The following is a 13,240-nucleotide window of genomic DNA, read 5'->3' as shown; positions in this document are numbered from 1 at the left end:
AGGGCTATAGTGCAAATGCTCATTGGATAATGAGTTTATTGATTAATCCACTTACAGAATACTGGTTTGTTGATGATATTTCATTGTTAGACAATGATTTCGTCATCCTAGTGGTGTACCTGATCCTTAGACTTGAGACACCAAGGATATCTTGTATGAATACTTCATTCTTTGATACTGGACTTATAGGTTTTGAAGTTCTAGATCTAGTACAATCAATCATTGGGAGTGATAGCCAAACTTTTGAGGCCTATTGAGTATCGATAGAGGATTATTCGCTCTCAATATTATGAGAGGAATATCTCATACATTCTTGCTCAGACAAATCCTTGGCCATGGCCATTTGGATTGAGAGAGAAAAAGTTCTCCGGGAGAATCCGATTAGAGTGAGGCTCGATGAGAAACTATATAAGCCTGACAGCAGTATGCTCGGTATATGGTCCCTAGGATATTAGATAGATGAGGGACCATAGGTACATGACAACTAAGGATAGATAGGTTCAAAGGATTGGATTCTCTTATATCGTTTGGGGACTACGGCGTAGTGGCCTAGTACATCCATAGTCGATGAGTTAAATGAATTATTATGGAGATAATAATTCACTAAGCCAAAAGAAGTTCTGATAGAAATGACTCACAGCCAGCTCGATATTGGGCCTAGAGAGTCACACACATATGGTAGGTGTTACGATGAGTAGAGGTTTGGATATGAGATATCCATCGAAGCTCTTATCTTATTGGATATCCATTAAGCCCCTGAATTATTAGATCCTGTAGATGAGATCCAATAAGAGCTAATATGAGATTATTAGATAGAGACTCACTAATCTAATAGGCTTAGATAATTGGATAGAGATCCAATATCCAATAGGGCAGGATCCATTAGGGTTAAGTTAATAAGGGGCCTCTATAAATAGGAGGGAACCAAAGGGTCATAAGCTAAGTTCTTTTTTGCTGCCACCTTCTATTTTCCTTCTTAACCTATAGCCTCTGTTTGGGGTGTGTGGACAATAAGAAGGGGTAGCCCCTTCTTGATTGTATGGTGCGCGTTGCGAGGAGGATTGTGTAGCAATTTGAGGAGCGTCTTCGCAGCCCCTGCCATGTGGATCACCACTATAGAGGAGAACAGTTGACCTCCTTCATCCTCTCCTATAGATCTCTAGGAATTCAGGGATATACGATCTCCCTAGGTAACACAATCTCCTATGTATGCATAGTTATTTTGTTTTCATAGGTTTTTACGCACTAATCTTTGTACAACGATAAGAAACCTTTTTCTTGTGGAAAATTTATGTTTTTGTTTCTATTCTTCTATTGTGTATATGATATCACCACAAGATTTTCTAATAGTAGTATTAGAGCTAGGTTGCTCGTGCAAAGATTGACTTTTAAACTACGTGTGTTGTGTTGAATCACGTAGAATTATTTTTGCACGATTGCTGTGATTTTTTGTCATAGTTTTTAAATCTGTGTTGTATATTTTCTTACTATTAAGAGGTGTTTTAGAGAGAGCTTTTGATGTCAAATTTGTTAACACAAAAATAGGAAGAAAGGGCAGCAATTATTGCTACCTTGGCTGAAGGCTGCTTGCAACCTTGGTCGAGAGCACAATTTGCTGCTCTTAGCCTGGCCAAAAGTAGTAGGGTCAAGAGCAGCAAGGGTGCTCTCAACCTGCTGCATGGCAGCCTTGTAGCCAGGTTTCCTGGCTACAAGGGGCACCCCTGGCGACCAGGATTTCCTGGCCGCATGGGGCAAGTAAGCGGCCAATTTTCCTAGCTGCCCAAGGCTGCCCTATAGCCAAGGTTTCCTGGCTGCAAGGGACTCGTTGGTGACTGGGTTTCCTAGCCATATAAGGCAACACTATGGCCTAGGATTCATCGCCACAAGGGAGTCCTTAGTGACTAAGATTTCCTAGCCATATAAGGGACTACTTGTCATATGGGGAACTCTATGGTAGGGTTCCAAAAATATTATAACATAATTAATTAAATAGTGTAATTAATTATTATTATTTAGTAGTCCTACATGGTGATGTGTATATGTGATGTGTGATGTGGACGAATGATTATGGACCATATGATGTGTGTATACATGTGATGTAATTATTATTATTATTGGGGCCTACGAGCCTCCAATTTATTTCTTATTTATTATCGAGTCTCGTGCTTATGATTAAGTTGTAATTACATAAGGAGGCACAATAGGAGCGTGGAAGTCATAGGACTCACGAGGTCGAAACGAACGATCGTGACACATGTAGATGTACCGACATGCCGACAAAACCGACAAGGACGATCATAGGGCATGAAGATGCCCCAATGAACACATAGATAGTGATGTGAGTGATTGAGCCCACTGGCTCAAGCCTAATTATATTAGGTTGTGGTCCATGATTATCTGGTATGATTACTCATATGATGTGTTATTATCTATACACCTACTAAATATATATATTTACAAGTGATGTAGATATATGTTAAATATATATATGTGGGACATGTCATATTAGGAGATCAAATCAAAATCCCCTCTCTCGATAATATTAAGTCAGTAAATGTGAGACAATTAGATTGATATGTGGCCTTCCGTCGTTATAGGTAGAAATCAATTCCCGATCTAGGTCGAGTTGGTCGAGTCCGTAGAGGCTCACATATATCATGCTTCAATATCTTGCCTACTATTAAGAAATATTGGGGGCGACATCACATGCGCAGCAGAAGAACAGAAAAAATAAAATCCCCAAATTCTCAAATATATGTTTGTTATCGTGCAAAGTTTGGTGTGCAAAACTCTGTGAAACTGCGTATAAGATAGATTGTATTACCTAGGGAGTGTTGGGAAATCTTGGGGGTGACATCACATGTGGAGCAGAAGAACAGAAGAATAAAATCCCCAAATTCCCAAAGTTGTGTTTGTCGTCGTGCAAAGAATGGTGTGCAAAAATCATGAAACTTAAAACTACATATGGAATAGATTGTGTTACATAGGGAGATCGTATATCCCTGAATCCTTGCAGATCTCTAGAAGAGGGTAAAGGAGGTCAAGCGCCCTCCTCTCTAGCAGTGATCCACACAATAGGGCTACGACGATGCTCTTCAAAACTCTAGGCCTGCTTTGAGGTGGAGAGGGAGAGGAGAATAGGAGAGGCAACCAAAAAGCTCTAGCCTATGAACCACTAGTTCTCTCCTATTTATAGAGGTCCCTTGTCAACTTAACCCTAATAGATCTAGCCCTATTGGGTATTGAATCTCCATTCAACTACCCAAGCCTCTTAGATTAGTAGGTCTCTATCTAATAATCTCTCATGAGCTCTTATTAGATCTTATCCATAGGATCCAATAACTCAGGGGCTTATTTAATAGGGGCTCCGACGGATATCTCATATCCGAACCTCTACTTATCGCAATGCCAAACATATGTGTGTGACCCTCTAGGCCTAATATCAAGCTGGCCGTGAGTCATACCTGTCAAAACTCCTTCTAGCTCAGTGAATTATTATCTCTATAATAATTCACTCGATTCATCGACTACAGATGTACTAGGCCATTACGCTGTAGTCCCTAAACGATATAGGAGAATCCAATCCATTGGACCTATTTGTCCTTAGTTACCATGTACCTATAGTCTCTCATCCATCTAATATCCCAGAAATCATATACCGGGTACGGTGCTATCAGACCCATACGATTTCTACTCGAGTCTCGCTCTAATCAGATTCTCCCGACGAACTCTTTCTCTCCCAATCTGAATGACCCTGTCCAGGGATTTGTTTGAGCAAGAACATATGAGATATTTCTCTCATGATTCCGAGAGTGGATGATCCTCTATCGACACTCAATAGCCCTTATAAAGTTGACTACCACTCCCGATAACAGGTTGTGCTAGATTTAGGACATCCAAACCTATAAGTCTGGTATCAAAGAGTGGAGCACTCATATAGGACATCATTAGTGTCTCAAGTCTAAGGACCAGATACACTACTAGAACTATGAAATTATTGTCTAACAATAAGGTATCATCAACCATCCAGCATTCCGTAAGTGGATCAATTAGTAAACTCATTCTCCAATGAGCACCTGTACCGTATTCCTAGTATCCCCACACCAGCAGCTATGAGGTCAATTGCATCCATCATATGGACGGGTATATAGTACATCAGTCTATCTGGTTATCTCGATGTCCCACCCGAGTAACCTATGACCGGGATTATTTAGGATATGTCTTTAAAGGCAGATCAGTCTCATTATCATGATCTCATCACGATCCGATTCGCATTACACAGATACAAGGACATCATAATATATATATGCATATATGTAATAGTCAATATAAAATGATAAATATTAAAATATAATAAGTAAAAAGACTACGTGTTAAGTTACATGTGTCATCACTCACCTGATTGACTTGCAAGGCACATATGACTAGCAATCTCCCACTTGACCTAAAATTAATCACCTATATGTCTGATCCCTATTAGACCCCTGTGACGCTTAAAGACAATCTAAGACAACGGCTTTGTTAGTAGATTTGCAATGTTATCTTCGTATGGAACTCTTTCCACTGCTACATCTCCTTGGGTCACGATTTTTCGAATAAGTTGAAACCTCCTCAAAACACTTCTGATAAGACTCGGGTTCCCTTATTTAAGCAATCACCCTATAGTTGTCGCAATATAAGGAAATCGACTCCTTACTACATAGCATGACTCCTAGATCTGTGATGAACTTCTTCATCCAGACTCCCTTTTTTGCTGCCTCTGCTATAGTAATGTACTCCGCCTCTACGGTCGAGTCAGTAGTAGTATCCTGCTTGGAACTCTTCTAACACACTGCTCCTATATTCAAGGTGTACACATACCCTGAATTCGACTTACTATCATCGACATCGGACTGAAAACTCGAATCTGTGTAGCCTTTAACCCTAAAGCTACTACCTCTATATACTAGTAAAAGATCCTTAGTCCTCAAGTACTTAAGGATACACTTTACTGTATTCTAGTGTTCCAAGCCTGGATTTGCTTGATACCTACTCATGACACTCAGAGCATGTGCTATATTAGACTTGGTATATAGTATGTCATACATGATAGACCCTATTGCTGAGGCATAGGATATCCTATCCATGTTCGCCCTTTCTTTAGGAGTCTTTGGGGACATACTCCTAGAAAGCGATATCCCATGTCTTCTCGGTATAAGACCTCTCTTGGAATTTTCCATGCCAAATCTTTTAATAATGGTGTTTATGTACTTGGACCAGGACAAGCCAAGCATCCTCTTGTATCTATCTCTATAGATCTAAATCCCTAAGATATAGGATTCTTTCCCTAAGTCCTTCATGGAGAAGTGTCTAGATAACCAAGCCTTTACTGTGGATAGCATTCCTACATCATTCATAATGATTAGGATGTCATCCACATATAACACTAAGAAGGTGATGGCTCTCCCACTTACTTTCTTATACACACAAGGCTCATCTTCATTCTTAACGAAGTCACAAGATCTGATTACCTCATCAAACCCTATGTTCTAACTTCAAGAAACTTAGTTTAGTCTATAAATGGATCTAAACAACCTGCACACCTTATCTAGGCAGTCCTTGAACATGAATCTCTCGAGTTGTGTCATATACACCTTCTCCTCGAGGTTGGCATTGAGGAATACGATTTTCACGTCCATCTACCAGATCTTATAATCATAGTATGCTATAATAGCCAATAGAATTTGAATGGATTTTAGCACGGCTATGGGTGAGAAGGTTTCGTCATAATCAACACCTTGCCTTTGACGATACCCTTTAGCCACTAGTCTTGCTTTATAGGTCTCTACCTTTCCATCTACTCCGATCTTTTTCTAAAAGATCCACTTGCAACCGATAGGTATAATACCCTCAAGTGCATCAACTAGGTTCCAAACCTTGTTGGAGGACATGAAATCCATCTCAGAATTCATGGCTTCTTGTCACTTCTCAAAGTCTATACTCATAATAGCCTCCTCATAGGTTTGAGGATCAATATCCTCAACATTCTCTCCTCCAATATGTCCCACATATCTCTCAGGAGGATATGATATCCTGCCGGACCTACTTAAAGTTGGAACTTTTGTGTTAGGTACCTGAACAGACTCGGGCTATAGAGTGGTGCTTGAGCTAGGTTCTCCAACCTCGCTCAACTCTATCATGCTCCCACTATTTTCGCCAAGAATATGTTCCTTATTAAAGAACACTGCTCTCTTGGCTACAAGTTCTTTTGGTCCTCAAGATGATAGAAATAATACCCATAAGCTTCCTTAGGGTATCCCACGAACTTGCACCGCTCCATCCTTGATTCCAACTTATCGGGGTTGTGTCTTTTAACGTGGGCAGGGCTATCCCAAATCTTAACAACCTTAAGATCGGGCTTTTTCCCTTTCTATATCTCATATGGTGTAGATACTACTGACTTAGTTGGAACTCTGTTCAGATGGTAAGTTGTGGTCTCTAGGGCATATCCCTAAAATGAGATGGGTAGGTCAACGAAACTCATCATGGGCCGTACAATGTCTAACAACATATGATTCCTCCTTTCAGATACACCATTGCACTGAGGTGTATAAGGAGGTGTCCATTGAGATAGAATCTTATGGTCCTTGAGGAATCAGGTAAACTCTATGCTAGTCATAGGTGCCCAGCAAACCAATAACGTGAGTGATGGCACGTGTGACTTGATACAGAATCTTTTTGCTTATTATATTTTGGCGTATATCACTTTATAACTATTGCATATGTGTATATATATATTGTGATGTCCTTGGATTTGTGCAATGGGAATCGGATCGTGATGAGATCACGATAATGAGATCGATTCACCTTTAAACACATATCCTAAATAATCCTGGTCATAGGTTACTCGAGAGGGACATCGTAATAATCGGACAGACTGGTGTGCTGTATACCCGTCCATATGATGGATGCAGCTGGTCTCATAGCTGCTCGTGTAGGGACACTAGGGATACAGTACAGGTGCTCATTGGAGAATGAGTTCACTGATTGATCCGCTTATGAAATGCTGGATGGTTGATGATGCCTTATTGTCAGACAGCGATTCCGTAGTCCTAGTGGTGTATCTGGTCCTTAGACTTGAGACACCAAGGATGTCCTGTATGAGTGCTCCACTCTTTGATACCGGACTTATAGGTTTGACTGTCCCAGATCTAGTACAGCTGGTCATTGGGAGTGGTAGTCGACCTTACGAGGGCTATTGAGTGTCGATAGAGGATCATCCACTCTCGGCGTCATGAGAGGAATATCTCATGTGTTCTCGCTCAGACAAATCCCTGGCCAGGGTCATTCGGGTTGAGAGAGAAAGAGTTCTTCGGGAGAATCCGATTAGAGCGAGACTCGAGTAGAAACCGTATGGGTCTGACAACACCATGCTCGATATACGGTCTCTAGGATATTAGATGGATGAGGGACTATAGGTACACGGTAACTGAGGACAGACAGGTCCAATGGATTGGATTCCCCTGTATCGTCTGGGGACTATGGCATAGTGGCCTAGTATGTCCGTAGTCGATGAGTCGAGTGAATTATTACAGAGATAATAATTCACTAAGTTAGAAGGAGTTCTGACAGGTATGACTCACGGCCAGCTCGATATTGGGCCTAGAGGGTCACGCATATATGGTAGGCATTGCGATGAGTAGAGGTTCGGATATGAGATATCCGACGGAGCCCTTGTCTTATTGGATGCAGATCCAATACCCACTAGGGGAGGACCCATTAGGGTTTGACACGGGACCTCTATAAATAGGAGGGATTCAGAGCCTCATAGGCTAGAGCCTTTGCTTGCCTTTCCTATTCTCCTCCCCCTCTCCACCTCAGAGCAGGCCTGGAGTTTTGAGGAGCGTCGTCGCAACCCTGCTGTGTGGATCACCACTAGAGAGGAGGACGCTTGACCTCCTTCACCCTCTCCTAAGGATCTGCAAGGAAATAGGGATATACGATCTCCCTAGGTAACACAATCTAATCTATATGCAGTTTTAAGTTTCACGGATTTTGCGCACCAATCTTCGCACGACGACGAACATCCTTTTGGGAATCGGGGATTTTGTTTTCTTGTTCTTCCGCTGCGCATGTGATGTCGCCCCCAAGATTTCCCAACACTCTATACTTAAGTACTCACCTCCTCGATTTGATCAAAAAGTCCGGACACTCTTTCTAGTTTGGTTCTTCACTTCATTCTTATACTCTCTGAATTTCTCAAAGGCCTCAGACTTGTACTTCATTAAATACACATGTTCATACATTTAGAAATCATCAGTAAAGGTAATGAAGTAGGAGTAATCACCAATGACATGAGTTGACATGGGTCCACATACATCATTATGTATGAGTTCCAACAGCTCAGTGACTCTCTCTCCAGTTCCACTAAATGGAGAGTTGGTTAGTTTTTCACGAAGGCAAGGCTCGCAAGTTACATATGACTCATAGTCGAATGGATCTAGATATCCATCCTTTAGCAACTATTGAATCCTTCTCTCATGGATGTGACCTAGTCTACAATGCTATTGGTATGCATTGTTCACCTCATCTTATTTCCTCTTGGACACTCCTACATTCATGATATGTGGAGTAGTATCTAGCATAAACTAACAATTATGCAATATTCCTCTCGCCAATCTCTTCGGCTTAGCCAAAATCTATAACAAATTACAGATGTGATAAGCAATACTAGTATCCAATACTAATGCACTATCATAAAAATATGATAACTGGAAACTGATCGTGAATGTACCTAAAGTTTCTCCAAGCTTCTGTTTCACCCTTTCTAAAAGGTACTCTTTGTAGTTCCTCTTTCAATGCCCATCTTTTCCGTAGTGAAAATATTGGCTTTTGTCCTTTGTCGGGTCTTTCTTAGTAACCTTTGATTTACCTGGGTTGCCTTTGCCCTTGCCCTTCTTAAGGGACTTTTCTGCTTTCTTTTTCTTTCTAGTCTTACCAATGTAGAGAGAACTGACTTCTCTTTCTTGATAGTGCTCTCTACCTCCCTCAACATATTGAGGAGCTTTAGGAGAGTCACCTCAAGCTTGTTCATATAAAAAATTCATTACGAACTGTGAAAAGGAATTTGATAGGGACTGAAGTACAAGATTCACACACAGGTTATCCTTTAGGACCATTCCTAGACCTGTGAGTTTCTTTATCCACTCAATCATCTTTAGGACATGGTTCTGAACCGGTGTCTCCTCAGTCATCCTTGCACAGAAGAGACTCTTGGATATCTCATATCGCTGAGTCCTTCCCTATTCCTCAAACAGTTTGCGGACATGTAGGAGAATGGATCTGACATCCATCTTTTCATACTGCCTTTGTAACTTAGGAGTCATGGAGCTCAACATATAATGCCGAGCAAGGGTGGAGTCATCAATGTACTTCACGTATCGAGCGATCTCATCTTGGCTTGCCCCTTCCTTAGGCATAGGCATCACTGTATCAAGGACGTATGCGATTTTTTCCATCGTGAGAATAATTCTCAAGTTGCGAAGCCAATTCGTATAATCTGGACCAATGAGGCGGTTGACATCAAGTATGCCATGTAAGGGATTTGAAAGCGATATTTTTTGAAAATAAAGATGCAGCAGAAATAAATAACATGCAGATTTTATAAAAAAATAAATAATAAAAAAATGGACTTCTATCTTAATATGCTCCTACTATTTTACTAGCGAGTTACGCGACACCCTCAACATGTGAAACAGAAGTCTCCAACAGACTTCTAGTGGGGATCAGGATCTAATCAGTGTCTTAGTGTGACCTCTAGGGACTCGACCAATAACACTAAGCCCAAAAGGTAGGCAACTCTTGCCGATCACAACTCCTTATGATTCCCGTCCTGTTTGGCCTCCGAATCACCATTGGTCTCGAGGGATTCGACCAACTATGATGTTCGGTTCAATCAACACCATCATTACAAGATAAGTCTGATTCGATTATATACCCTCAAGGGACTCGACCAAGCATATCATGTCCTTAGGTCATCGGTGACATCTCTATGTCATAGGCAAGATAGTGAATCACGATATAGGTGAGCCTCGAGGGACTCGACCAACTCAACTTATACCGAAAATCGATCCATACCTATAACGATGGAAGGTCACGTGGGTCAATCTAATTGCCTCACGTTTAACGACTTAATATTATTGAGAGAGGGGTTTCTATAATTTGGTCTCCTAATATGACATGTTACACATATATATTTAATATATATCTACATCGCATGCATATATATATATATATATATATATATATATAAGCAATCACACATCACATGAGCAATCACACCAGATGATCATCGACCACAGCCTAATGTGATCAGGCCCGAGCTAGTAGGCCTAATCACTCATATCAAGATCTAGGTGTGCAGCGGTGCATCTCCATGCATCGCGATCATCCGTCTCATGGGTCCCGTTATCATTTCCATGCTCCCACTACGTCTCATCGTGTGATTACAACTTAATCATAGATACGCAGGTCTAACAATAAATGAGAAATAAAATGGAGGCTCGCAGGCCCCAATAACAATAATCATAAATATACACATCACATGGTCCATGATCACCCGTCCACATATCATACATCATATGTATAAATCATCATCATGTAGGACTACTAGATAATAATAATAAAAAAATAATTAAATATTTTAATTAATTAATATTTTCTGAAATCAAGGACATATAGGAAATTTTTAAATTCTGAGGGGTATTTTCATAATTTGGACGAAAAGGATAAAATAAGAATTTCTTAAATTTATGGGGGCAAAACTATATTTTTACCTAAAAAACCCTAATGCCCTTCTCCTGCTCCCTTGCTGCTACTGCCGCCGCTGCCACCCTACCGGCAGTAGCATGTGCGGCGGGGGGTGAGGGCGTTGCCCTTGCTTGCGGGCGGCACCGCCCCTACAGGTGGGCGCTGCCCTCACAGGATGCTGTGCCTGTAGCCTTCCTTGGCAAAGCCAAGGAAGGGGCAGTGCCCCCTTCTTGCGAGTGCTATGTCGCCCGTAGGAGCAACCCGCGGGCGGCGCCACCCCTGCGGGCGCTGTGCCCGCAGTCTGCGCCCGCGGGTGGGGCACTCGCGGGCTGCCAACCGTAGGCCTACTGCAAGCAAGCCGTCGGTCGGCTGTTGCAAGCGCAGCATGCCTTAGCGTTGTGCTGCCTGCCTGCACGAAGATGGCAACAAGACTGCCAGCAAGGGCAGCAACAGTTACTGCCCTTCCTCGCCTATTGACTCAACAATCTAACATAAAAGCATTGCTAAAACACAACTCACGCATTTTAAAACTAATCTTTAGCTTGAACAACCTAGCTCTGATACCACTATTGGGAAATCTTGAGGGCGACATCACATATGCAGCGGAAGAACATAGCAATAAAATCCTCAAATTCCTAAAGTTGTGTTCGTCATCGTGCAAAGTTTGGTGAGCAAAAATCGTAAAACTTAAAACTGCGTATAGAATCGATTGTGTTACCTAGGGAGATTATATTTCCCTAAATCCTTACAGATCTCTAGGAGAGGGTGAAGGAGGTCAAGCACCTTCCTCTCTAGCGGTGATCCACACAGTAGGGTTGTGACGACGCTACTCAAAACTCCAGGCCTACTCTGAGGTGGAGAGGTGGAGGAGAATAGGAGAGGCAATAAAAAAACTCTAGCCTATGAACCACTAGTTCTTTTCTATTTATAGAGGTCCCCTATCAACTTAACCCTAATGGATCCAGCCCTATTGGGTAATGGATCTCCATCGAACTACCCAAGCCTCTTAGATTAGTATGTCTCTATCTAATAATCTCTCATGGGCTCTTATTAGATCTCATTCATAGGATCTAATAACTTAGGGGCTTATTTAATAGGGGTTCCAGTGAATATCTCATATCCGAACCTCTACTCATCGCAACGCCTACCATATGTGTGTGACCCTCTAGGCACAATATCGAGCTGGCCGTGAGTCATACCTGTCAGAACTCCTTCTGGCTCAATGAATTATTATCTCTATAATAATTCACTCGACTCATCGACTATAGACGTACTATGCCACTACGCCATAGTCCATAAACGATACAGGGGAATCCAATCCATTGGACCTATTTGTCTTTAGTTACCATATACCTATAGTCCCTCATCCATCTAATATCCCAGAAACCATATACTGGGTACGGTACTGTCAGACCCATACAGTTTCAATTCGAGTCTCGCTCTAATCATATTCACCCAGAGAATTTATTCTTTCTCAATCCGAATGACCCTGACTAGGGATTTATTTGAGCAAGAATATATAAGATATTCCTCTCATGACACTGAGAGTGGATGATCTTCTATCGACACTTAATGACCCTTATAAGGTTAACTGCTACTCCCGATAACCAGTTGTGCTAGATCTGGGACATCCAAACCTATAAGTCTAGTATCAAAGAGTGGAGCACTCATACAAGACATCCTTGGTGTCTCAAGTCTAAGGACTGGATACACCACTAGGACTATGTAATCATTGTTAAGATATCTAGAGCTTTCCCACAATTCTACAAATTGATATCTTATCATGTAATGAAATGCTATGATTGCTAAACACTTGAAATGTTTGCATTATGTCACCCACGATAATGAGCTTCGTATCCAGAACTGCAACGCCAAACCTAGCCTTTGCAGGGCTAGGCATCGGCAGGAGCACCTTGAGTTTCTCTCCTGAGCCTCCCCAGACCTCCCAATGGCTCTCTCTCCCTTGTGCATCCCCGGTTAAGATGAAAAGCCACTCTTCGACCTGCTTGGCATCCTTTCTCACGGTAAGGAACTCCTTGCTTTGGATAAATGACCTCCATGTCTTGCAGACTGCACCCATAACGGGAATGTCACACCGAGGAACAAGTGCAAGGCAGGTCTTTGCCACATCGTCGGGCAACCCAAGGACTTACATCGTAATTATACATATTGAGATCTTACCATATGATGAATTGCTATAATTGCTATCTTTCACATTTGAAATGTAAAACCTGAAAATGGATGTCAAGCCTTGACATCATTTTTAGATAGATACATCATGATAGGAATCATGATGGGAGTATTGATAAGGTTAAATGATCTTAACTTATTAATATTGCTAGTCATAGGTGCCCAACAAGCCAATCACGTGAGTGATGGCACGTGTGACTTGATACAGAATCTTTTTGCTTATTATATTTTGGCGTATATCACTTTATAACTATTACATAAA

The 13,240-nt window shown here is 41.5% G+C and overlaps 1 pseudogene; it reads right to left on the bottom strand.

The window, feature by feature from the left end:
* Window positions 1-4,646: 4,646 nt before the first annotated feature.
* LOC135679416 (uncharacterized) lies at window positions 4,647-9,497 on the bottom strand (annotated as a pseudogene).
* Between the last annotated feature and the right edge of the window lie 3,743 nt (window positions 9,498-13,240).

This window comes from Musa acuminata, chromosome BXJ1-1, assembly GCF_036884655.1.
Source record: "Musa acuminata AAA Group cultivar baxijiao chromosome BXJ1-1, Cavendish_Baxijiao_AAA, whole genome shotgun sequence".
NCBI classification, from domain to species: Eukaryota; Viridiplantae; Streptophyta; class Magnoliopsida; order Zingiberales; family Musaceae; genus Musa; species Musa acuminata.
The sequence above is the reverse complement of the archived record's forward strand: the minus strand, read 5'-3'. Positions and strand labels throughout refer to the sequence as shown.